Source organism: Macaca mulatta, chromosome 16 (genome assembly GCF_049350105.2).
Source record: "Macaca mulatta isolate MMU2019108-1 chromosome 16, T2T-MMU8v2.0, whole genome shotgun sequence".
NCBI classification, from domain to species: domain Eukaryota; kingdom Metazoa; phylum Chordata; class Mammalia; order Primates; family Cercopithecidae; genus Macaca; species Macaca mulatta.
Window position 1 is genome coordinate 42,225,232 of NC_133421.1, and position 24,691 is coordinate 42,249,922.

General features: G+C 39.7%; 1 protein-coding gene and 1 long non-coding RNA gene across 7 annotated transcripts in view; one reads left to right on the top strand and one right to left on the bottom strand.

Annotated features, from left to right (window-relative positions):
* The window catches only part of LOC144335435 (uncharacterized), a 145,270-nt gene extending 133,349 nt beyond the window's left edge, over window positions 1–11,921 (top strand). The window contains exon 3 of the long non-coding RNA XR_013406289.1: window positions 11,863–11,921. This is a non-coding gene — a long non-coding RNA (uncharacterized LOC144335435). The remainder of the gene's footprint in view (window positions 1–11,862) is intronic.
* MYO1D (myosin ID) overlaps window positions 1–24,691 on the bottom strand; it is a 379,527-nt gene that overhangs the window by 170,694 nt on the left and 184,142 nt on the right. The gene's annotated exons all lie outside the window — the stretch shown is intronic.

The window sequence follows — 24,691 nt, forward strand, 5'->3', positions numbered from 1 at the left end:
GAGGTGGGCGGATCACGAGGTCAGGAGTTCCAGACCAGCTTGGCCAACATGGTGAAACCCCATCTCTACTAAAAAGACAAAAAATTAGCCAGGTGTGGTGGCGCACGTCTGTAATCCCAGCTACCTAGGAGGCTGAGGCAGGAGAATCACCTGAACCTGGGAGGCAGATGTTGCAGTGAGCTGAGATCGCACCATTGCACTGCAGCCTGGGCGACAGAGCGAGACTCTGTCTCAAAAGAAAAAGAAAAAAAGAACTGTGTAAACTTGGGCAAGCTTCCTAACTCCTCTGTGCCTTAGTTTTCTTAGCTGTAAAATGGGGATAATAATGGTGCTTACCTTGTGGTGTTATGAGGATTAATGGAGTTTATAATACTTAAACAACACCTAAAATAGTGCCTGGTGAGTAGTCAGTGCTCAATAAGCATAGGCTGTTATGACTATTTGAAAGTCTATTCTTTATTGGGTTGTGGGTTGTGCTACTTTCTTTTTTTTTGAGATGGAGTCTCACTCTGTCGCCCAGGCTGGAGTGCAGTGGCGCGATCTTGGCTCACTGCAAGATCCGCCTCCCAGGTTCACGCCATTCTCCTGCCTCAGCCTCCCCAGTAGCTGGGACTACAGGCGCCCACCACCACGCCCAGCTAATTTTTTGTATTTTTAGTACAGATGGGGTTTCACTGTGTTAGCCAGGGCGGTCTCAAGCTCCTGACCTCGAGATCTGCCCGCCTCGGCCTCCCAATGTGCTGGGATTATAGGCGTGAGCCACCGCGCCCGGCGATTGTGCTACTTTCTTTTTTCCTATGTGCAGATTTTTTGCCTCTGTCACTTGTCAGTGTGACCTGAAAACTGTTTAGTAAATGTAAGCCATTCTTTCTCAGTCTGCCATTTGCCCCTAGACAGTGCCTGAACTGATACTGTTTTATTCTTCCACCTATAATATGGACTGGTGTCCATGGTTTATATACCTTATCCAGTCATTTAGTTGCCTAAGAGGAGAGGACAGCGTGCAGGGGCTTTAAGTAACTACCACTGGGGTCTTTACTTCCTCCTATGAAATAAGTGCATCAGAGGTCTGCTTCACCAAATCTGGGTTGTATTGGAGACTTTTGGCTTGTTATGGGGCTAAGTGTTCCTTTTTCATGTCTAGTGGAGCTTTTCCTTGGTTTGGCTGTAATAATCATTGCTTGCAGATGCTTTCCTCATTTAACACCCACTTATTGATATATCAGAGGCAAGAAAAATGGCAAACCTTGCCTACTCTTCTTGCTTGTGAAGGAAGTCTTCTTGATGAAAGAAAGAGTCCCCAATGAAGGTGTGGGGTATTCTAAGCCCTCCCTCTGGTACACCTTTATACTGAATGTAGCACCTTCAAAAGCAAAGCGACTTTTCAGAATTTCCTCCTTGTACTTCTCCATGCTCCATTCTTCTCTTTGAAGAATATATCGATTTTTTAAAAGCATCTTCTTTCAATTTGGCCCAAGTTTTCTTTTTTTGGATGACACTTCTCAAAGTTGATGGTATAAAGTTGGAATCTTTTCTTGGTTTCAGGGTTGATGGCATGTTCTTTGTTATTTTTACATTTGATATTTGTTAATCTTACACAATTCTGTGGGAAGGAAATTTTGTGAACCTGCAGTTATATCACCAACTCTATCAGAAGTCCCTTAGGCTCTATTTTTTAACATCAAAGGACAAGCATTGAAAACTACAGAGGAAAATGATTTACAGGAAAAATGATTCATGCATTTTTCCTTATAATCTAAGCATATTTGGTTTAAATAGATATGCTTCCATAAAAGTTTGTGTGTATGTGTGGCAGGAGGTTGTTGGTTGGTTTTCCCACCAAGGGTCTGCAGATTTGGAATTTAAGGTATACCTTAAGACAGATTTTCCTGTTTTCTCTTTGTTTAAAGCAGCTTAAACTGGTGAGTTTGTCGAGAGTCATACAAAGCTTTCGTTTGTAAAGGACTATGCCTGATGACAAAGCTTCAGAAAGCAGAAAATTAAATGTTATATTAAAAAACAAGTGCTTAGTACGTATTTGCATATGCCTGAGAGGTTCAACAAACAACAAGGGAGCCAAAAGGGGCCCTGCTTCAGACAATATTAACATAAAAGTAGAACCAGCCAGACATTACGTGCTTTAGGATATGAGGCCAGAGGAGCGGGAGCCGAAGGACACACGCTGGGACCTGCGAGGTGAAGTCAGTAGAGGATATCGGGTAGAGAACATACTGACAGAGGAGCAAGCCAGGGACCATTTCTCAGAAAAGAGGACAGCGGCAAACAGAGAGGCCTGCTCAGAGGGAACAACTCAGGTATAAACAGAGAATGCTGGCATGGCATTGCACACATCCTTGCAACCAAGGTGCCAATTCTCAACACAGCAGCCAGAGTGATCCTTTTAAGACCAAAGTCAGATCATGTCACTTCTCTGCTCAAACTCTGCAGTGGCTATTTCCCTGAGCAGAAAAGCCAAAGTCCTTCCTACAGCGTTCATGGCCCTATGTGGTCTGATACTGTCTCCTCCCCGCCTCATCTCCCGCTGTCCTCTCCCCTGCTCGCTCCCGCCACACTGGCCTCCCTGCTGGACCCTACACAGGCCAGGCACCCTCTTGTCTCAGGGCCTTTGTGCTAGTTGCTCCGTCTGCCTGGAATAATCTGCTACCAGCCATCAGATGGCTGACTTCCTCACTCTCTGCATCTTTGCTCAGTTGTCACCTTCTCAAGGGAGGCCAGCTCTGGCCTTATTTAAAAGTTCAACTTGTCTTCACCTCCCCACCACTGCCCCCAAGCACTCTTGATTCTCCTTACCATGCTCTGCTTTTTCTTTTTCCCCCAGCACTCAATCCCTTCCAATGTATCATGTAACTTCCATATTATGGTGGTGTTTATGCTCTCGCCCACTAGAATTTAAGGGCTACTAGGCTGGGGGTCTTTATCTGTTTTGCTCACTGATGTATTTCCACTGTCTGGAACAATGCCAAGGACCTAGTTAATAATATTTGCTGAATGAATGAATGTATTCTACTTCATTTTCCAAGCCTGATATTGAATCTTTCACTTCGGCTGTCATGTTTTCCATCTTCAAGAGCTTGCTCTTGTAATATTTCTTTTAAAAGCATGTTGCTCTTACTTTATCCTTATCCTTTCCTTGCTTACTTTATCCTTATCCTTGCTCTTGTAATATTTCTTTTAAAAGCATGTTGCTCTTACTTTATGAATGCAACATCTCATCCCGCCTCTGAGTATATAACTTATGGTTTTATTTTTTGCACTGTTCCTTGTGTTGCACCTGTTACCTCTAAATCCCCAATTTTCCTATTTGTCTTAGTCTTGGCCTTGCCCAAGGCTTCCTCAAATGTATAGGGATCGTTGGACCTCCACTCACACTGAAGGGTGAACAGCCCTTGGAAGCTCTGTGTAAGTGCTTCATGGATGGGGAACTTCAGTACAGGGTGATTAGGTTGGGAGTAGCCATCTGTGGGGAACCCCAGAATGTCAGGATCATAAAGTGTTTTCTCTTTCTTGCCAGAATCCTCAGAGTGAAGGGGTCTGGGGTAGGTGGTGGGGGGAATCTTACTCCTCAGTATCTATACTTTCACTTAATATCCTTGGTCTCAATATGGTACTAGACCCCTCTCCTCCACTGAGCCTGGCGTCCCTAAGTTCAGAACTTCTCTAAATCCTGTTCAATTTATTCAGACAGGAAACTTCTTGCCATCTATCAGAATGAGGCTGAGGTAGTCCCTTAGCTTTGTGAGGTCTGGGGAGAGACCTAGTATCTAATTCCTCCTTACATAGATTTTAACCAACCTCCTCTGTCAGGGCCACCCCTCATCCCTACCTACAGAGGCACCCAGTCCTTCCCAGTCTAGAATCTTTCTACAGCCCTACAGTCAGATGAACTGGCTTGTCTGTTTGCCTTGTTCTCTGCAGGCACTTGCCTAGGAGTAACCACTCATTTACTTACTTCTAAACTGATGCTGACACCTCTTGTCTGCTGTTGTTTCTACTATGGTACTATTTGTCCTCGTAGGTTTATCCACTTTTTATTCCTTTTCTGCTCTTTTCGAGATGTTAAGAGAGTGGATATAAACACAACTGTCATGTTTAACCAGATGTTTCATAATGCCATCTTAATTCTACCATTTTTTCTTCTGGTCCATACTTCTTTAGTGGTCAGATGTTTCAAAGCAACATCTAACAGTCATTAAACTTTGCAAAAAAAGTAGGATTCTAGGTTACACTCTATTAAGAAGTAGGGCAATTATGTATCTTCCGTTTAGTCTCAGAATCAAACACAGGTCACCTTTCCTTTTTTCTCCTAGTTCCCCATGTTTTGTTTTTCAAAATTCTAGTCATTATGGGTGTTGGGGCTCTTTCTGTCTTGTTGTCAATACAAATCCCTACTTCATAGCTCCCTGGTGCTCTGAATTAGACATTCTCTTGGTTTCCACAAACAGAATCATTCAACGTTTCAGCTCCCAGCTTCTCAGGTCCTCCTTGCCTAAGGACGATTTTTAGAAGCATCTTTCTTCCATTTCTACCTTTAAGTTCCCTATATGGTTATTTGGGCAGAGAGTTCTGACACCTTATGGTCATTAAAAAGTTGTGGTAGAGGAGGGTTTATTTATGTAAATAATGAACTCTGGTTGAATGAACTCTGAGCAAATTGTAAATATACAAAATTTGGTATACACACATTCCATCAAATTTAGAATATGACAGTCACATTCAATTTGGGATATTCCATGATTGATTGATGAAAGGCGTGGCCCCTTCTAAGAGCTATTTTAAAGGAAGACTCAGAGAAAGAAAAATCTTTCTCTTCCATCTCTATAAGGGACAAAATGAATAAAGACTTGATGTGCTATTTTTAAAATGCTGGTGCTCATGTTTTTACCAGAATAGCAGGTTAATATGTACCAATAAGAAAATACAATCCATTGAATATAATTTATAGGCTATTAGCATAATTCCTGATGCAAAATTCCTTCGTTTTACAGATAAATTAATAATATTTTGGAAGATATAGGAGAAATCTAAGACACAAAAGAACCAAATCTTTAGTCAATAAAGAAATGTAAAAATCAATAAAATGAAGAGCCACACACACAAAAAGCACATGTGAGTCTGATCATTACAAGCTGTCCTGATGAACTTAACTATTGCAGGTGGTGGTACTGGTATGTGCTTGGTGGGACATAATTTAGAAGTGACTACCCCTGAGCTGTCTTACCTTGGTCTGGGAGACTAACTTGCCAAGTTAATTGACCCATGAACCTTCCTTTAGGACATGCCCATTTTATATATATGGCCTTGTCCAGATTCATTAACCTTGCAATTCTTTAGTGCACACAATTGCTGCCTATCAATTATTTCTTCACTATGATGATGACATGATCTGGCAGCCTCCTTAAAACTGTTACTTCAAGAAGTAATTGAACCTTTTGGTCAATTACTATCAGAAGAACAGTCCAACATCAACACTATTGAAACCCAAATTGCAATTATTTTGCAGACAAATGAAAATAAAATTACTCCAGATAATAGGTTAAGTAATTCTGACAGATCTTCCAGGATTCAATCTTGTAAATACTCTGTGGAGCTGTAGGAAAGTGACTGCTCTCTTTGGTTTGGTTTGGTTTTCTTAAAACAGGAGGTAAAAACTTGGTAATTCATCTTCAAAATCTCTGAAGACTATCTTTAAACTGCATTTTGATGTAGAACTACAAAGTTCTGGTCAAGTGTTTGAGCATCTGAGCAGATCCAAGTGGTGTCTGGCAATATTTCAGCTTTTTGAGGAGACTCCTACAGCCTCTACCATCCCCAGGTGTACCTCTGTCTGATACCGAGATGGTTTACCACCTGGTAAAGAGTACAGGTCAGGCTTTGACCTCGTGTGACAAATGCCTAGAATTCAAAACACACAGTACTCCATAAAAATAATAACACAGTATACATTTGCTTTAGTTGTTTGCAAATAATCTCAATTTTGACTAGTTCTCTAGATTGCCAAAATAACTGATATTTGAAAGGTCCAGCCAAAGGTATACCCTAACATTGATTCCACAGAGAAAAAGGGTTCCAATTTCAGTAAGTTTGGGAAAGCTGTATACTGCAATTCCTTTATGGAGATTCATGGTGAACATTAGCATATTAGAAGCTCTGAGAATTCCTTTTTTTTTTTTTTTTGAGATGGAGTCTCACTCTGTCACCCAGGCTGGAGTGCAGTGGCGTGATCTCGGTTCGCTGCAAGCTCCGCCTCCCAGGTTCATGCCATTCTCCTGCCTCAGCCTCCTGAGTAGCTGGGACAGGTGCCCACCACCACGCCCAGCTAATTTTTTGTATTTTTTAGTAGAGGCAGGGTTTCACCGTGTTAGCCAGGATGGTCTTGATCTCCTGACCTTGTGATCCACCCGCCTTGGCCTCCCAAAGTGCTGGGATTACAGGTGTGAGCCACTGTGCCCAGCCGAAGCTCTGAGAATTTCTATATAAATCTACTTTAACAGAATTGAAAAAAACCATAATTGACTGTAGATTTCTTTGTATACAGAGTACTAATTTTGAAGGGCATCAGGATATGCCACCCCAGATTATGCCACTTTGGCACAAGGATTATTTTGAGCTAAAGACAACTAAGAAATAGTAGATGCAGGAAAAGCTCTCTGCCCTTCCCCTATCTGCCTAAAAAGCATATATTTCCCATGAGAAAAGTGCCCCCTCCTTGTACTAGGAAGACAAGAACACTCTTATCGCCAGAGAGGAAAAGTCCACATCGAGATGAGTCTACATAAACAGGTCTTACTAAAATAGCCTTTATCTTCCATTACTTCCTTTCATGCAGTTCCTTGTCACTTTCTCACAATTTATTGCTCCTAGAATCCCAGATCCCCTATCTCATGTCTGGTCACATTTTATTGCCTTTCTTTAAAATGGTATATAAGACCCTGAGTCTACCACTTCTTTAGGGTTTTCACTTCTTTTCTGTGAAGTTCCTGTGCATATACAATACTTACATCAGTAAAAATTGTATGCCTTTTCTCCAGTTAATCTGTCTTTTGTGAGTTAAATTTGCAGGCCCCAGGCACTGAATCTAGGCAGGTAGAGGAAGTTTTTTCCTTCTCTACAATTTCCAAAGAACCAGGTTCTATCCTTTTGGGAAGCAATGAAATCAAACAAAATAAAAGAATTATTCAAATAAGATAAAGAGTAATTATACCAGAAAACCTAGACTATGAAAAGCTATTGTGTATAAAGCTTACTTTAATTAAAAGTCAAAGCAGAAAGGGAAATGGGGTATTCAATACATATTTTATTTAGCTAATAAGAGGCATACACATTTGTCAGGAAAGACATTTTCTTTTTCTTTTTTTTTTTTTTTTAAAGATGGAGTCTCACTCTATCACCCAGGCTGGAGTTGCAGTGGTGTGATCTTGGTTCACTGCAATCTCCATCTCCTGGTTTTACCGATTCTCCTGTCTCAGCCTCCTGAGTAGCCTGGGATTACAGGTGTGCCTGGCTAATTTTTGTATTTTTTTAGTAGAAACAGAGTTTTGCCATGTAAGCCAGGCTGGTTTCGAATTCCTGACCTCAAGCAATCTGCACTCCTCGGCCTCCCAAAGTGCTGTGATTACAGGTGTGAGCCACTGGGCCTGGCTGAAAGACATTTTCCTAAACCAAGTAAACTCACAGAAAATAGCACTGTATCAATGTTAATTTTCTGATTTTGGTAATTATACTATAGTTACAGAAGAGAATGCCCTTGTTTTTAGAAAATATACATGAAATATTTAGGGGTAAAGGGGTATTACATCTGCAAATTACTCTCAAATAGTTCCAAAACCAATTGTATATATACACACAAATAGATCTACATACACAGATATACACATATACAGATTGAGAGAGAGAGAGAGAACAAAAGAACAAGCATTGATAGAGGCAGGAGACAGAGAAATCCTAGACAGACATAGGTGGGTCCCTGGTGCAACCCCACCTTCAAGCCAAAGACAGTTTAAAGCCTGAAGGCCAAGCTACAAGTCAAATCCATGGACGAGATTGAGAACCTGTCTTCCCATTTGGTGTGCTTTCCTTTGATTGATCCCCACCTTTCACCTATTTTACATATACCCTTCCCTGTTTTTACACCATGTCCACTTTTGACTGGTGCCTTTGTTGTAACCATTTTTGCATACTCACATACCAATTAACATGCACTTCCTTACCCCATGCCTATAAAAGCCCCAGACTCAGCCACACTGGAGAGATGATCTGACCCTCCTATCCCCTCTCTGCTGAGAGCTGTTTTGTTGCTCAATACAATTCTCCGCCTTTACCACCCTTCAATTGTCAGCATGACCTCATTCTTGGATGCAGGACAAGAGCTCAGGACCCACTGAACGCAGATATTCAGAAATGCTGTAACACTGACCCTCTGCCTGTGTCAATGGAGAGCAGCCACCTCACACAATAGAAGCAACGGTGGTCCTGAGCTGGCCCAGAGCCATGCCTGTCCCGGAGCCGCAGGCCAGAGTGGGGCAAAAGGCTACAGAGCTGCTAACACATCACTGTTTGTTGGGCTGCAGATGGCAGAACTAAAAGAGCTAATTAGCATACTGTAACACCCCCTCTGGGGCTTTGGGGTCATGGGCACCCCTGCCTGGGCATCACTGCATTCCCCTGGGGGTAATACACCTGGTCTGGTCATGTAGCCTACATGGAGCTTGCTCCTATGCTGGTGCTTGGAGTGGCCAGCCAGACCCCATACTCCCTCGCTCACGTGCTCCCTCCTGCCAGGGGCTGAGTGCAGTGGGCCGAGTAGACAGGGTGCCTCTGCTGTGAGTCCAGCAAAGGGGCCAAGAAAAATCCTGCATCAATATGATAAAACAAATATAGTTAAAATTTTAACATTTGGGCATTGGGGTGAAAGGCATATGTATAAGAATTCTTTATATTATTCTTGCAACTTTTCTGCAAATCTAAAATTATTTCAAAATAAAACAACAGGTATCTTTAAGGGGTGGTGAAGAAAAACTGCACAATGTATTTTTAACAATTTTACATAAGCAAGAGTGATCATTATACCTTTTTTAAAAATTTAAATTTTCTAAGAAGTTTGTTGTACTTGTGTTTTCTGAATATTGGTGAGTATATATAAAAATTGAAAATGACGGCAATTTTATGAGTTTGTAAATTAGTCTATGCTAATTTAAAAAACTGGAAACATGTTTAAAGGATGCTAAGTTAATTCATATGGTAACCTACACTGAGTTATATATAAAGGCAGTGCCGTGTCAGGCCATATTGGAGCCTGAGGCAAAAGGAAAAAACTCAATAATACGGATCCCATCTTTATTTAAAATTTTGATCTTTTGTTCACCATGGATTTCCTGCATTAATTTTGGATTTTTAAAAATATTGCATGAACATATTATCTATCCTGACCACATTTTTGGTATCTCCTTAAATTTTACATTTGAGTCCTGGCCCTGCATACGGAAACAAAAATTACAGAACAAACCTAGCCTGGTATTTGGCAGATCGGAGGAAGGGAAGGGAGTGAATGCCAGTCATGTGGTGGGCTCTGTCTTAGGGGACACATGCTATCTCATTTTAAGTCTTCCAATAGTCCCAATAGGCAGATGTTTTTAGCATTTACAAAGGAGAAAGTTAAGGTTCAAAGAGAGTGATATACTTTGGATAACACAGTAAATGATACAACTGTATCTCAGCTCTCTCTGGCTCCAAGAATTGATCATGCCATCTCCTAAATGTATCACACTTAAAGCAGTCTAATGGTATATAAAGCAATAATGCCTATTATTTAATTTTCCCTCTGAGAGACTTGGACTTGCTATAATAATTAACAGGAAGATTGGTTTCAAACATAATCCAAGCTACTACACTACTACATTCTTCATATATACATAGACAATTCCCAATAATAAAGCTTTTTTTTTTTTTTTTTGAGATGGAGTCTTGCTCTGTCACCCAGGCTGGAGTGCAGTGGTGTGATCTCAGCTCACTGCCACCTCCACCTCCTGGGTTCAAGCGATTCTCCTGCCTCAGCCTCTTGAGTAGCTGGGATTATAGGCATGCACCACCACACCTGGCTGATTTTAATATTTTTAGTAGAAATGGGGTGTTGCCATGTTGGCCAGGCAGGTCTCCAACTCCTGACCTCAGGTGATCCACCTGCCTCCGCCTCCCAAAGTGCTTGGATTATAGCCAATCATAAAGTTTTGAATTGAGTGTGATCTCTAATGGCATCAGCACAGTTTTCCTTGTGCTGACAGTTAATAGGAGTAGGTTTACAGTATTCCAATAATAATAAGGGGCAGAGATGTGGCCACTGAGGGGAAGTGGGTTTTGTACACTGTAGCTGTTGCATTTAGTAAAAGGCAGAGAGCACGGTTTGTTGCCAAACTATATATATACTGCAAAACTTTTGACTTCAACCATACTTTAAAGAAAAAAAAATCTCTTTATTGGTTAGTTAAGGCTTTCTTCATTAACTTCTGGTTGACCATTGTAAGGAATTACATAAACATGCTACTTTTTTTTTTTTTGACAGACTTACTCTGTCACCCAGGCTGGAGTGCAGTGTCTCAGCTCACTGCAACCTCCACCTCCCAGGTTCAAGCGATTCTTGTGCCTCAGCCTCCTGAGTAACTGGGATTACAAGCACGTGCTACCACACCTGGCTAATTTTTTGTATTTAGTAGAAACGGGGTTTCACCATGTTGCCCAGGCTGGTCCTGAACTCTTGAGCTCAGGCAATCCACCCGCCTCGGCCTCCCAAAGTGCTAGGATTACAGGCATGAGTCATTGTGCCCTGCTAACATGCTATATTTTTAAATAAGAGAATGAAATAACAGTTTGGGAAAACAATTTTGAAGGAAGAAAATATACGATTTAAAATTTTGGCAATAAAATAAAATTGGAATTGATAGCTGAGCTAAGTCAACTTTGTGCTCATAAACATAGGATAACTAAAAAGTATTAATGATGAACAAGGCTTCGGAAAAATGTAATACTTAAAATTTGAAGAGCTGGGCATGGGGGCTTATCCCTGTAGTCCCAGCTACTTGAGAGGCGGAGGTGGGAAGATTGCTTGAGGCCAAGAGTTACTAACCTGGGTGATATAGTGAGACCCTATCTCTTAGCAAAACTGGATAACTGTTTCCAGTTTCTAGATAATCTTTTGCATACAGGCCAATGACACATCAAATGCTCATCAATAGTTCTTAATTGCTTTGGGGTAACTGGATTTCCATCCAAGTATCAGTTTTGTGTCAGTGTATTAAATTGAAAATATTTTTGTATCTTTACAAAATACTGGTGTTTGGATTATTTTCCCTTTCAGTTTTTCTTGATGTATAATATATTACTGCAATGATTAGAACGGGAAACATCTATGGTATTCTAGGAAGAACAAAATATACCTATGAGATAACTGGGAAACAACTATGACTAATCCCTTAAAAGTAAGATCTGATCAAACGCCACAACAATGCCAACCTCCATGTATGCAGCTTGAATTCCTCAGCTCGAGTGAGGCTGTTTCAAGGAAGTGCAGCACTGTTCTAACGGACAGCTCCTTGACTGGCACCGTGTGGGGGTGGAGTGGAAACAGCCCTGGTTTGGAGGGAGAGGCAAGCAATTCCCACCAACTACCGGGGAATCAGGCAGCTCAAACTCTATAGGCTTTGGGTTCTTCACCTGTACACTGAGGATTCAACATTAGATGATTTATAAGAGCATATACCGGCATTCTATCATAACAGCTACTGATAATGAGTAAACATTTCAAAATGTTATTTCAAAGGTTTTTTTGTTTTTTTTTTTTCTGATCCAAAGTGCACATGGAACTGATAAACACTATATTTGATTTTCATCTGATGACTGGTATTACCCCAAGAGAAGGGAGAGAACACATCATTTCACTGGTATGTGCCATGCCTTGTCCTAGACACTTGACATACATTAAGAATAGTTTTATTTTTTTAAAGTACTTTTTCTTGACATTTATTTGTACTGTGCTGCTATGTTTCTCTTACTAATAATTCACCATAAAAAGCAGAAAATATATTTGACATAAGCTTCCTTAAGTCATAGATAATATTTTCTTGCTGGCAAATGCTTGGTTTTGGGAAATAGTCATTCTTCAGCCCTATGAATTCTGCTTCTACAGAGAAACATAATCCATGTTTCCAGTTTTTGCTAGTAGCCTGGCTCTTGTAGGCATTGACCAGTGCTCCTCAATGCAGCCCTGCATCCCAAAATACATCAGTTTCCAGTGCTCACTAAAACAGAGACACTGGGCAAAGATGCTTCCTGGAAGGGGATTTTAGAATGTTGCAGGGAAGGGAATAATCTGGAAAAGGCTCCCATTTACTTAAACATCAAACACATTTCTTCTTTTTCATTTTCTTTTCTTAGATTATAATTGATATAAGGGGGAATGACAGGATATGACAATGTACATTTATTAAGGACATACTTTTTCAACAGTACAAGTTTACATAATGCAAGTTGAACATAATACAATTAACTATGAAGAATGTTACTGGTCATAACTCAATTACAAAAAGAAAAATATATTGCTAAGGGAATACAACTGTATTATTTGGGTGCATGGTTTATCATAATAGTGGGTAACAGAAATGATCACAGTAATGAGTAGCTCATGTTGGAATAATGTGATATAGAAAGAAATGTCGCTATTATAGAGAAAAACCTAGACAAAGTAGAATGCTGGATATACTCCTGTGATGTTGAAGTTTTATATGGTCTTCATAATTAATTAATCATGTTATGTTCAACTTGTAAATATAACTGTAACTATCTATCACTGATAAAATGTCATACCTACCAGAAACAAAATCTTGTGCTTGTAAATGTGGAAAATCCTATTACCTCATCTATTTCTTCCTAAATAAATGTTTTATAACACAGTATTTGAAAATTGAGGTTTCTTAGCTATGTAATAACAATCAAGTCAGAACACATTTTAAATAAATGTCAACAGGAATATGATTAATTTTTCAATCAACATCTATTACAGTTGGATCTATTGTTTTAAAAAAAATTTATATCTTCTTAGTAATTTGTAATTCTTTTGGTGAACTGTGTATTTCTATCTTTTATCCATTTTCTTTGGGCTTCTATTTTATTCACTTGTATGAGGTCTTCATAAATTAAGTGAACCGTCCTTTTGTCATTGGTGTTTTTATTGTTTTCCGTATGTTGATGATCTCTTGATACTGTTTATGGCATACTGCTATACAGAAGTTGTTTTTAAAAAAGTTTTATGCAGTCAGATGTACTCATTTTTCTTTTATGCCTGTATACATTTTTATACAAAACTGTACAGAATCATAGAATGCCTTGCAATGCATTTTACTTCATATATCAGAAATATTTTCCCATGTGATCAAATATCCTCCTATGATGTGATTCTAAGCATCCTTGCAGTACTCAGACAAATATGAAATTCAGTTAACCAATCTCCTATTGTGAGATATTTCTGATGTTTTCTTTTTTTGTAGTTATAAATACAGTAACATTTTAGTAGTATCTTTGTACATAAATTCAAGCACATGAATGATTCATGCAAAGTTCTCGAAACAGAATTGTTGTTGTGATCCCTTTGTATTTTCAGCTGCCACACATTAAAGCCCTCATTTCCAAAATCTACCATATAAATAGTTTAAAAGAATTAAATAAATTGATGGGATAATGTAGCTCTGATTAAACTGCTTTAATTAGGGTTATTCAACTTTTAAAAATTCATTAGCTATTTAAATTTTTTCTTTTGTGAATTGTTTCTCTATTTTTTTTTTGTCCATAACATATTCATTACTTTACATAATGATCTGTAAGGGGTTTTTGTAAATGAAAATAAACTAACTTTTTATTATATTTATAAAGATTTCTTAGCATTTTGCCTTTTATCATTTCCTGGCCATGGTTATTGGTTCAGGTCAACGAAACAGGAGGAGTTTTGATAGGTGTTTCAGAGAAAAACATTCTCTCCTGTCTGAGACAATGTCCAAGGACTTCTAGAGGCGACTCTCCTTGAACCTAGAACCTGTGGCGGCTGAAATTGTTAGCCGCCACCTCACAACCACAAGGGGGAGCCAGACTTAGAAGACGACCCAAGAGAAGGCTGAATAGAGGGCTTCATGTTCTATGAAATAAATCTGTTACTCTCTACGCCAGTTTGAATCGCGTTTTCTGTTTTTGCAACTAAACATATTGTGATACAATGATGTTTTTCGATGTTTTTTGAAAAACAGACGTTTAAATTTTTTTTTTTTTTTTTTGAGACGTTGTCTCGTTCTGTCGCCCGGGCTGGCGTGCAGTGGAGCCATCTAGGCTCACTGCAAGCTCTGCCTCCCGAGTCCACGCCTCAGCCTCCCAAGTAGCACTACAGGCACCCACCACCATGCCCGGCTAATTTTTTGTATATTTAGTAGAGACGGGGTGTTAGCCAGGATGGTCTCGATCTCCTGACCTCGTGATCTGCCCACCTCGGCCTCCCAAAGTGCCAGGATTACAGGCGTGAGCCACTGCGCCCGGCCAGAAGTTTTAAATTTTTACGCAGGAATATCTATCAAACTTTGCCTTTGTGAATTCTTTTACTGCTGCTATAGTTGGAAAGGTCTTCCCTACTTTACAATCAATTACATGCCCATAGAATTAATTTATGTTTTTGTTAAAACATTAGGGGAATTCAACCATGATGAGCAGAAAGCCTTTATTTTATAATCACTCCATGAATGGCAGCAGATTCTGCCTATTCCAGTAGATTATCCATAATTAAAAATGTGTGAAATGCCCACTAAAGCTCTGGATTCTTTGAAATACAAACGAGTTTTTGGCTACAGATGATGAAGATGGCAGGAGAAATGTTCTATATGAGTGGTGTGAATCTAGGTCAGCACCTGGTCAGGCATTAAGAAGGGTTAATATTTGAAATCTTTATATATCTCCTCTGAAATAGAGGTGTAAGAAGTCACTGGGAAGTCATCAGGGGATATATATATATATGCACACAGACACATATAAATAAATTACTTGATTACAAAAGGCATTAAGTATGATGAAAAGGGTATATAGCATAGTTCTTAATATGTGTCATAATAAATGAGTGGTTTCATACAAAGTCAGAAATGCATGTCTTGATTTCAGAAAACAAATCAGACTGCTTTTCAAATGAACACAAGCATTAGGCTGCCTAAACAGTTATTTCTGTATGTGAACTATGGAAATATTTTAGGATCATCAAAAGCTGCCCTTCTTTTTGGTCTTTTTTCATTCATCTCAACTGGCTTATGATCAATATTTCATGGAACTTCTCTATAGCTGCCCTCCAGGTGTCCTTCCAGAAAACCAAAACCTAAACTCCAGCATAGACATAAATCCTGCTGCACTGAACCTTGAAGAAATGGATGTGCAATAGTGTCAAAAAGTGACAGAAGACAGACACTATGGTGAAACTGCTTAAAAGGTCTTTCAAACGTTCAAGCTCTTTCCCACAGCCTTCTTATTTATGTATTTCCTGGCTTGAATTCTTCCTCTTTGAACTTTTCCTAGGGTCAAATCCTTCATATTCTATAGGTCCCAGCTTAATAGCACCTCCTCGGAGAGGTCTTCCCTGATCATCCTCTCAAAAATACATTGTCCTCTGAATGCTTGCCCCACTCAGCATTTTCTTTCCTTCATGACTGTTACACAATTTGTAATTATGTGTTCACTCATGTTTTGTCTGACTAGAATGTGTAATCCATGAGGACAAGGACTATTTTCATTTTATTTATTCCTGTATTTCCCAAGAGTACCTAGCAATAAACACATTTGCTGAAGGAATGATCACTGGGTTGAATAGACTAAATATCTTTATTTGAAGTTTAAAGACTCGCTGATCTGTAACAAGGCCCCGTGGAAGTGTTACATCCAAGGGCTCAGTAACCTTAGGGTATAAGAGCACTAAAAAGAAACAGCCCATCCTATCACACAACTGTGAGGATGAGCCAAGCAAACTATGAACATTCAAGGAAGAAAATACATGGCAGATGTCATGTAGTTCTCAAGTCTGAAGAGAATTTCAAATTCACTGTTGACGGTTGATGGTTCTAGAGCAGACTAGCATGAATAAGCATCAACTTGAAAAACTGCTGCCAATTTGCCAATGAACAACTTGATGCATGAAAATGTCTGATTTTCAGTGAATTTTCCTTTTACATAAAAATTTCACTGAAAATATAAACTCTTCATCTTAAATAAGCTGGTTCTGTTATAGCATGAAAATGTGGATATTCTAAATTAAGTTCCTGCTTCCCTATTCATTCTAGTTACAGGATTTTTTTCATGGAAAATTTCTCTTTATCATTTTTTTTTTTTTTTTTGGAAAAAAAGTCAATACCTCAATGTCACTGCGTTTTATCAAGTGACCAGGGAAAATGTGCACATCCTTATTCTCTCTCTTAAAGTCAACAAGACCCAGAAAGCAATAAACACTGTGTGTTGTTCATTTTCTCACTGGGCCTGTGAGAATGATATAATTCCTCTATTATTGGAATGAGAGGGAAGAAAAAAAATTAGACTAGGAAATGCTATCAAACTCAAGTATTATATACGGGTTCTCAAATTAACTCCAAGTAATGGGTAAGGAACCAAATCTCGGTTGGATTATTTAGATGAACTAGATACCCAAGCTCACAGGCCAAAGATGACATGAGAAAATACTGTAATTAATATAGCTTTGGCTTCAGGAAAGCAGCTGGTGAGCAATCTCCAGGTTCACTTCTCATTTTGAGAGGCTATCCAGCAGATATTCTGTTCTTCTAAAAGGGCAGAAAACACTTGCTTCTTATTCATAACTCCATGGAATCCACTGATTAACTATATAATGGCAGGTAGCCTAAAGGAGTGCTGGAGTTTCCATGTCTGTAGAGGTTTATCTCATAAATAAAAAATCCTAGAACAGGTTTTCTATGATTATTAGATTCAGGAAAATATTTGTATTTAGCCAGACTAGGCCCACAATAGAAAGAGCTCCTTGATTTAACCATCAAATAAGAACTATAGAAAACTGTTCTATTACTAAATAACTTTGCTTTTAATTCTGGATTTTCTTCTTCACCCAAATATATTGCTAACTTAGCTTTAAGTTATTGTCATCTACAGAGAACCCCATGCTAGGTTACATCATAGTTTAGCAAATATTCACTTCTTCCTTCTTGACCTCCATAGGTTATCCCATTGATGTGACCTGCTTTGGACAAGGGGATATAAATTGGATAAACTGAGCCAGAATTGGCCAAACCCTAGATGCATGAGAGAGAAATAAATTCTGACTGTTATATCCACTAAGTTTTAGAGTGATGTGGTAGGCTGAACAATGGTCCTTAAAAATAACCAAAATAGCCAACTTCAAATCTCTGTGAATGTTACCAGCTTTAAGTTATCATTGTATACAGATCTGTGGTAGGAGAGAAAAAAAACACACAAAAAACAAAAACTTTGCATATGTGATTAAGTTAAGGATTTTGAGATAGGCAGATTATTCTGGATTATCTGCTTGGACCTTAAATGCAATCATATATATCCTTGTAAAACAGAGGCAGTGGAAAATATGACAACAGAAGAGAAGGCACTGTGACCACGGAGGCAGCCACAAGCCATGGGATGCTGGCAGCTACCAGAAGCTGGGAGAAGCAAGGAATAGATTTTCCCCTGTAACCTTTGGAAGAAATGTGGCCCTGCTGACATTCTGATTTGGCCCAGTGAAACTGATTTCAAACCTTCCTCCAGAACTGTGAAAGAATAAATTTCTGTGTTTTAAGCTGCCAAGTAGGTGATAATTTTTTTGCAGCAGCCCTAGGACACTAACACAGGTGGTCTGTGATGTACACTGTGACAATAGTTAACTGATGAAAACCCAAACCATTAGTATTAATATGGTCAGGTGCAGTGGCTCATGCCTGTAATCCCAGTACTTTGGGAGGCTGAGACAGAAGGATCATTTGAGTCTAGGAGTTCGAGATCAGCCTGGGCAACAAAGTGAGACCATGTCTGTACAAAAATGGAAAATATTAGCTGAGGTGGTGGTACACACCTATAGTCCCAGCTACTCGGGAGGCTGAGGCAGGTAGGATCACTTGAGCCCCAGAGGCTGAGGCTGCAGTGAGCCATAATTACACCACTCCATTCCAGCCTGGGTGATAAGAGTGAGACCCTGTTTCAAAGCAGGAGGGATTGCTTGAGCCCTGGAAGTTGAGGCCGCAGTGAGTCATAATTGTGCCACTGCACTCCAGCCTGGGTGATAAGAACGAGATCCTGTCTCAAAACACACACACACACACACACACACACACACACACACACACTGCACTCCAGCCTGGGTGATAAGAACGAGATCCTGTCTCAAAACACACACACACGTGCACGCGCACACACATACACACACACACAAAACCCAGTAAATAGAGGTACTTACAAAGTGTTTGAATTCTGTCAAATATATTAACTTATTTAATACAACTACACTATAAGGTGGATACTATTTTATTTCCCCCTTTCCCCCCGCACCGCCCCCAAGCCTCCTGAGTAGCTAGTACCACAGGCAAGGGCCAACATGCCTGGCTAATTTTAAAAAAATTTTGTAGAGACAGGATCTCACCATGTTGCCCAGGCTGGTCTTGAATTCCTGGGCTCAAGCAATCCTCCCGCTTCAGTCTCCCAAAGTGCTGGGATACAGGTGTGAGCCACCGTGCCCGGCCCAGTTGGGAATAACTCTTGGGCCTACTGATTACTCCATTTGCTTGGTATTACTAAAGCATCTCATTTAAATGCACACAAATAGCTCTTATATATTCAAAAATATCTTTGCTTTTATACACAACATAGCTAATAAGGAATCTTGTAAATCCAGAAGCAAATTACTACCTAGTATTGAATCATGATAAGGATATTATTGACAAAATGTTACCTAAGGCTACTGGGTACAGGGCATGATGCTGGGAGTCCTCTGTGGAACATAATAAAGTACAAGGATTCTGCTGCCCTCAGTAATTTATAATGTAGCTGAAGAGATCAGACACATCTGCAAAATTAATAAATGATCTAAGATTTAAACACTGGTTAAAGACTACAAAAAACAAAGAATCCACTGGGAATTTCTGAGCTAAAGACTCCTTGTAAGTCATCTATTTGAGAGGTTCTCTGCTCTGCCTCTTCCATAGCACCGCTTGGGAGGAACGTTCACATGCGTAACACCTTTCCGGGAGCTGTGCAATCTCTGAGATGTGCCTTCCTTGCCCACTCAAGAAAGCACGTATAAATTCCATAGGAATAACCTTGAATCAACTCCTACTTATAAAATAATTCACAAGCTTCAAAACCTTAGTAAAAAATTACCTGTAACACACTTCACACCTGATCATAATAGATATGCTCATATCCATCCCCATCGTTTTACAGACAAATGAAGTGAGAATGACCTAAAACCTCACACAAACCTAAATCCTATAATAAAACTAACAGCAGCCGCATTGTTCCTGCTTCCCTTTGACTCACTGTCTCATAGAGCCACACACAACTGACAAATGGGTTCTGGCGAAGAAGTAAAGATGACTTTATTTACAGTGGTCTGGTGGGGAGGACTTCAGTGAGGCAGAATAGAATTTGAAGAACACTATAAGCAAGGCAAACAGTGTGTGTAAAAGTACACACACAGGTGAAAAAGCAGAGATGTTTGAGGGTTCAATAAAAACAAACAAACGATGTCATGCTACGGTATCACAGATGTGGTTGGTTGGAGCCAGACTCTGGGAAAGTCTAGTCTTAATTCTGTGGGTGATTGAAGGGTTTTTGAACAGAGACGCAACACCATAAAACCTAACATTGTGATGCTGTGCAGATCAGAGTCATGGTAGGAAGCCTGGAAGATCACACAGAAGTGGTTTAGGAGCAGAGTACCACAACTATCACCACGGTTCTGCTGATTTTCAAATGGTAATACCCATTTACAGTGCATATAGTCTCCTTGATTTTTGAAGTGTGTGTGTGTGTGTGTGTGTGTGTGTGTGTGTGTGTGTATGTGTCTCTGTGTGCGTGCATGTAAGACAGCAGAACAAAGACTGGAATGATATATTCCGAAATGTTAACAGTGATTTTCTTTTGGTGGTGAGATGATGGGTAATATTATTCTCTTCTTTAAATTAAAAAATCTTTCACAATGAACATGTATTACCTTAAAATAAAAACTGTTACTTAAAACTTTAGGCTGAAATAATGTGATCATAGTTACATGTTGTTTCTATTTATAATCCATTTAAAGTACAATAAACTCATGAATACAGCACTTTGTTTGTAAACCCGCATTAAAATTATAAATGCTTGATTATATTTTGAGTTCCCCAAGGATACTTGTCACCAACATATTTTCTGAGTGTTTGGTTTCTTATCCACACATATACAACACAACTAACTTAGGACACCTGAGCAGTAAACACCTTATTTTGAATTTGAATTTCTTAAAAATACTGACTCTCATTATAGTACTAAGTTTGAAGAGACAGCGATGTTTGGCAACATTAAGACTTCAACAAAAACTACTGCATAAAAATATTCCTAATTTTCCTTAGTTATGAATAATGTCCCCCCAGCCACCAAAAGTATGACTCATCAGGTCCTCTTCAGTAAATATAATGGGTGTGTGCGTAGATATTTCCAGAATTAACAATGTGGTTAAAGAGGAATCACATTGAATATCCTGTTTTGTAACATATATTTTCACTTAACATTTATGAAGAACACTCTTCATTTTGTTAAAATATTTCACATTGTCATTATTAATGGCTGCATAGTTTTCCGGTCTTTTTTTTTTTTTTTTTTTTTTGAGATGGAGTCTCGCTCTGTTGCCCAGGCTGGAGTGCAGTGGTGCGATCTCGGCTCACTGCAACCTCTGCCTCCTGGGTTCAAGTGATTCTCCTGCCTCAGCCTCCCGAGTAGCTGGGATTACAGGTGCCCACCACCACCCCCAGTTAATTTTTAATTTTTGTATTTTTAGCAGAGACGGGGTTTCACCATGTTGGTCAGGCTGGTCTTGAACTCCTGACCTCAGGTTATCCACCCGCCACAGACTCCCAAAGTGCTGGGATTACAGGCATAAGCTACCATGCCTGGCCCATAGTTTTCTATTGTATAGATACATCATAATTTATATAACTCTTTTCTTGATATATACTATTTTACTTATATATAGGTTATGTGTGAGTGTCTGTTATATACATAGAATGTGTAAAGATCAAGTTGGGGTATTTGGGGTATCTGTTCCCTTGAGTGTTTATCTTTTCTTTTTGTTTTTGAGATGGAGCCTTGCTCTGTCACCCAGGCTGGAGTGCAGCAGCACAATCTTAGCTCACTGCAACCTCCACCTCCCGGCTAGAAGCAATTCTCCTACCTCTGCCTCCCAAGTAGCTGGGAATACAGGCACACACCACCACACTGGCTAATTTTTTGTATTTTAGTAGAGACAGCGTTTCACTGTGTTGCCCAGGCTGGTTGCGAACTACTGAGCTCAGGCAATCCGCCCGACTCAGCCTCTCAAAGTACTGGGATTATAGGCATGAGCCACGGTGCCTGACCGGGTGTTTATCATTTTTAGGTGTTGGCATCTGGCATGGTTTGAATGTCTGTCCCCTTCAAATCTCAGGTTGAAACTGAATCCCCAATGTTGGAGGTGGGGCCTGGTGGGAGAGACTGGATCATGGGGCATATCCGTCATGAATGTCTTAGTGCCATCTCCTTGGTGATGAGTGAACTCTTGCTCTGCTAGTTCATGAGATGTCTCCCTCTCTTGCTCCTGCTCTTGCCATGTGATGCCTGCTCCCCCTCTGCCTTCTGCAATGAATGGAAGCTCTTTGAGGCCCTCACCAGGAGCAGATGCCCACACCATGCTTCCTATACAGCCTGCAGAACCATTAGTCAATTAAACCTCTTCTTTATAAATTACCCAGCCTCAGATATTTTCTTATAGCGACTCAAGAACAGACTAACACAATATCCTTTAAAGTCCTCTTTTCTAGTGACTTTGACATATACATTATATTGTTGCTAAGTATAGTCGCTCTAGTGGGCTCTCAAACTTTAGTACTTACTTCTCCTCATGCTTGTAATCTCAGCACTTTGGGAGGCTGAGGTGGGAGCATCACTAGAGCCCAGGAGTTCAACACTAGCCTGGGCAAGAGAGTCAGAACTCATCTCTTAAAAAAATTTAGCCAGATGTTGTGGCACATGGCTGTAGACTCAGCTACTGGGGAGGCCAGCACAGGAGGATTGCTTGAGCCCAGGAGTTCAAGGCTGCAACAAATTAGGATCATATCACTGTACTCCACCCTGGGTGACAGAGCAAGACACTGTGTCCAAAAAAAAAACCAAAAAAACTTATTTCTTCTATCTTATACCCATAGCCAATCACTCTTCATCTCCACTAACTTCTTAACACTTAAGATTCTTCATTATTTTCCACTGTCATGAGAAATGTTGCAAAGAATTTTTTTTTTTTTTTTTTTAAAGATGGAGTCTCACTCTGTCGCACAGGTTGGAGTGCAGTGGTGTGATTTCGGCTTACTGCATCCTCTGCCTCCTGGGTTCAAGCGATTCTCCTGCCTCAGCCTCCCGAGTTGCTGGGATTACAAGAGCCTGCCACTATGCCCGGCTAATTTTTGTATTTTTAGTTGAGACGGGGTTTCACTATGTTGACCTGGCTGGTCTCGAACTCCTGACCTCAGGTGATCTGCCCAACTTGGTCTCCCAAAGTGCTGGGATTACAGGTGTGAGCCACCGTGCCTGGCCACCAAAAAATTTCTTACAACTAAATGTTTACATATATTCTTAAGATTTTCCTTAGCATTAATTTCTAGAGGTATAATTGCTGGATTAGAGGCAAATATAATTTTTAGATTTTTTGGAAACACATTGCCAAACTACCCCTCCAGAAAGTTCTCACCAATTTACTCTTATGCCAGTAGTGTACATCCTCAGCAACACTGTGTGTGATTTTTTGAAAAATCTCGAGTATTTGATGGTGAGATACGGTTGCTGGCCATTTTTCTTCTTCTGTGGACAGAGTGTCCGTATTTTTATTCAGTTTTCTAGTGAGGAATTTATCTCATTTCCTAGGAGGGACCTTTTGTACATTAAAGGTATTCATAATCTGAAGTTGCTGAAATGTTAAAAAATATAGCTTAAGACTGCCATATAGCTCCTCATTAATAGAAATCGAATGCTCTAAATATACACGTTTCCCAGAACATGTTGAATATTTCATAAACTTTCTGTTTTAGTTTAGCAAAACTCGATAGTCCAAGCAGAATGTGTTTAAATGTGCCATGACAAAGAATATGAGCAATTTTTGATACACTTAGATCTCCTGGTAGTAGTTATATACATTTGCTAGAGCAAGAAGAGAATAAAATAAACCTCAATACTGTAGGCTTCACACGTAAACCACATATATGCCATTATGTACTTAACTTGGTAAACACGATATATTTTGACATCTATAAAGTTTCTTACCTCAGTGAAACATGGGCAAAATTACGTACTTTAGAAAAGCTGTTTCTTTTCAGAAAAGTCTGTTTTAAAAATCTTTTTTAGGGTGATATTTTACATTAAATGTCAGCATGGTGACTAAGCAGTGAATGGCTATTACAATAAAGGATTTTCATCATTGCCTTTAATATTTGTTACCTAATTATTATTTATTTAGTTATTTTTTTGAGATGGAGTCTCCTCTGTTGCCCAGGCAGGAGTGCTGTGGCTCGATCTGGGCTCACTGCAAACTCCACCTCCCGGGTTCACACCATTCTCCAGCCTCAGCCTCCCAAGTAGCTGGGATTACAGGTGCCCGCCACCACGCTCGGCTAATTTTTGTATTTTTAGTAGAGACGGGGTTTCATTGTGTTAGCCAGGATGGTCTCGATCTCCTGACCTCGTGATCCTCCTGCCTCAGCCTCCCAAAGTGCTGGGATTACAGGCGTGAGCCACCGCGCCTGGCCCCTAATTATTTTTTCAAAGGATTAGAGGGAACTTACACAAAAAGGTATACAGACAACTGAATTACCAAAGTAAGAATAAAAGGACAGCTGGGCAATAGGGGCAGGGTTGTAGGAAGGAAAGGGAGTCAGTTCCACTGAAACTCACAAACTGAGGATGGTTCCTGGATTTACATATAAATCTGAGCCCTGAGCTTCCTGGCATCTGTAGCAAACGGGAAACTTAATGAGCTGCAAGGATTTCATGATTTAATAGGCATTCTTTAATAAGGTTGATAATTAAATACTCCCTCCACCAAAATATGCCCTTTTTATTTTTAAACAAATGTTTTATTGTTGGCAAGGAAGAGAAAAATAATTGCTCAGCAGTAATTCAGTGGGATTTTACTTGGCTCGGCTGTGCACATCTTCAGCTACCTCTGTAATACAGTCTTCCTCCAGACAAGCTTTTGATTGTATACACCTTATCTATAAGACCTTTCATTTGAGGTTGGGATAGCAATTCTCATTAAATTGTTCAGAAGTTTTGTAATTTAATGTAAGCATCTATTCACAAAATGACTTCCCCTTCATTAATTAATTCCTTACAAAGAGTCAAATCTCTTGAGCTTGTAGCAATT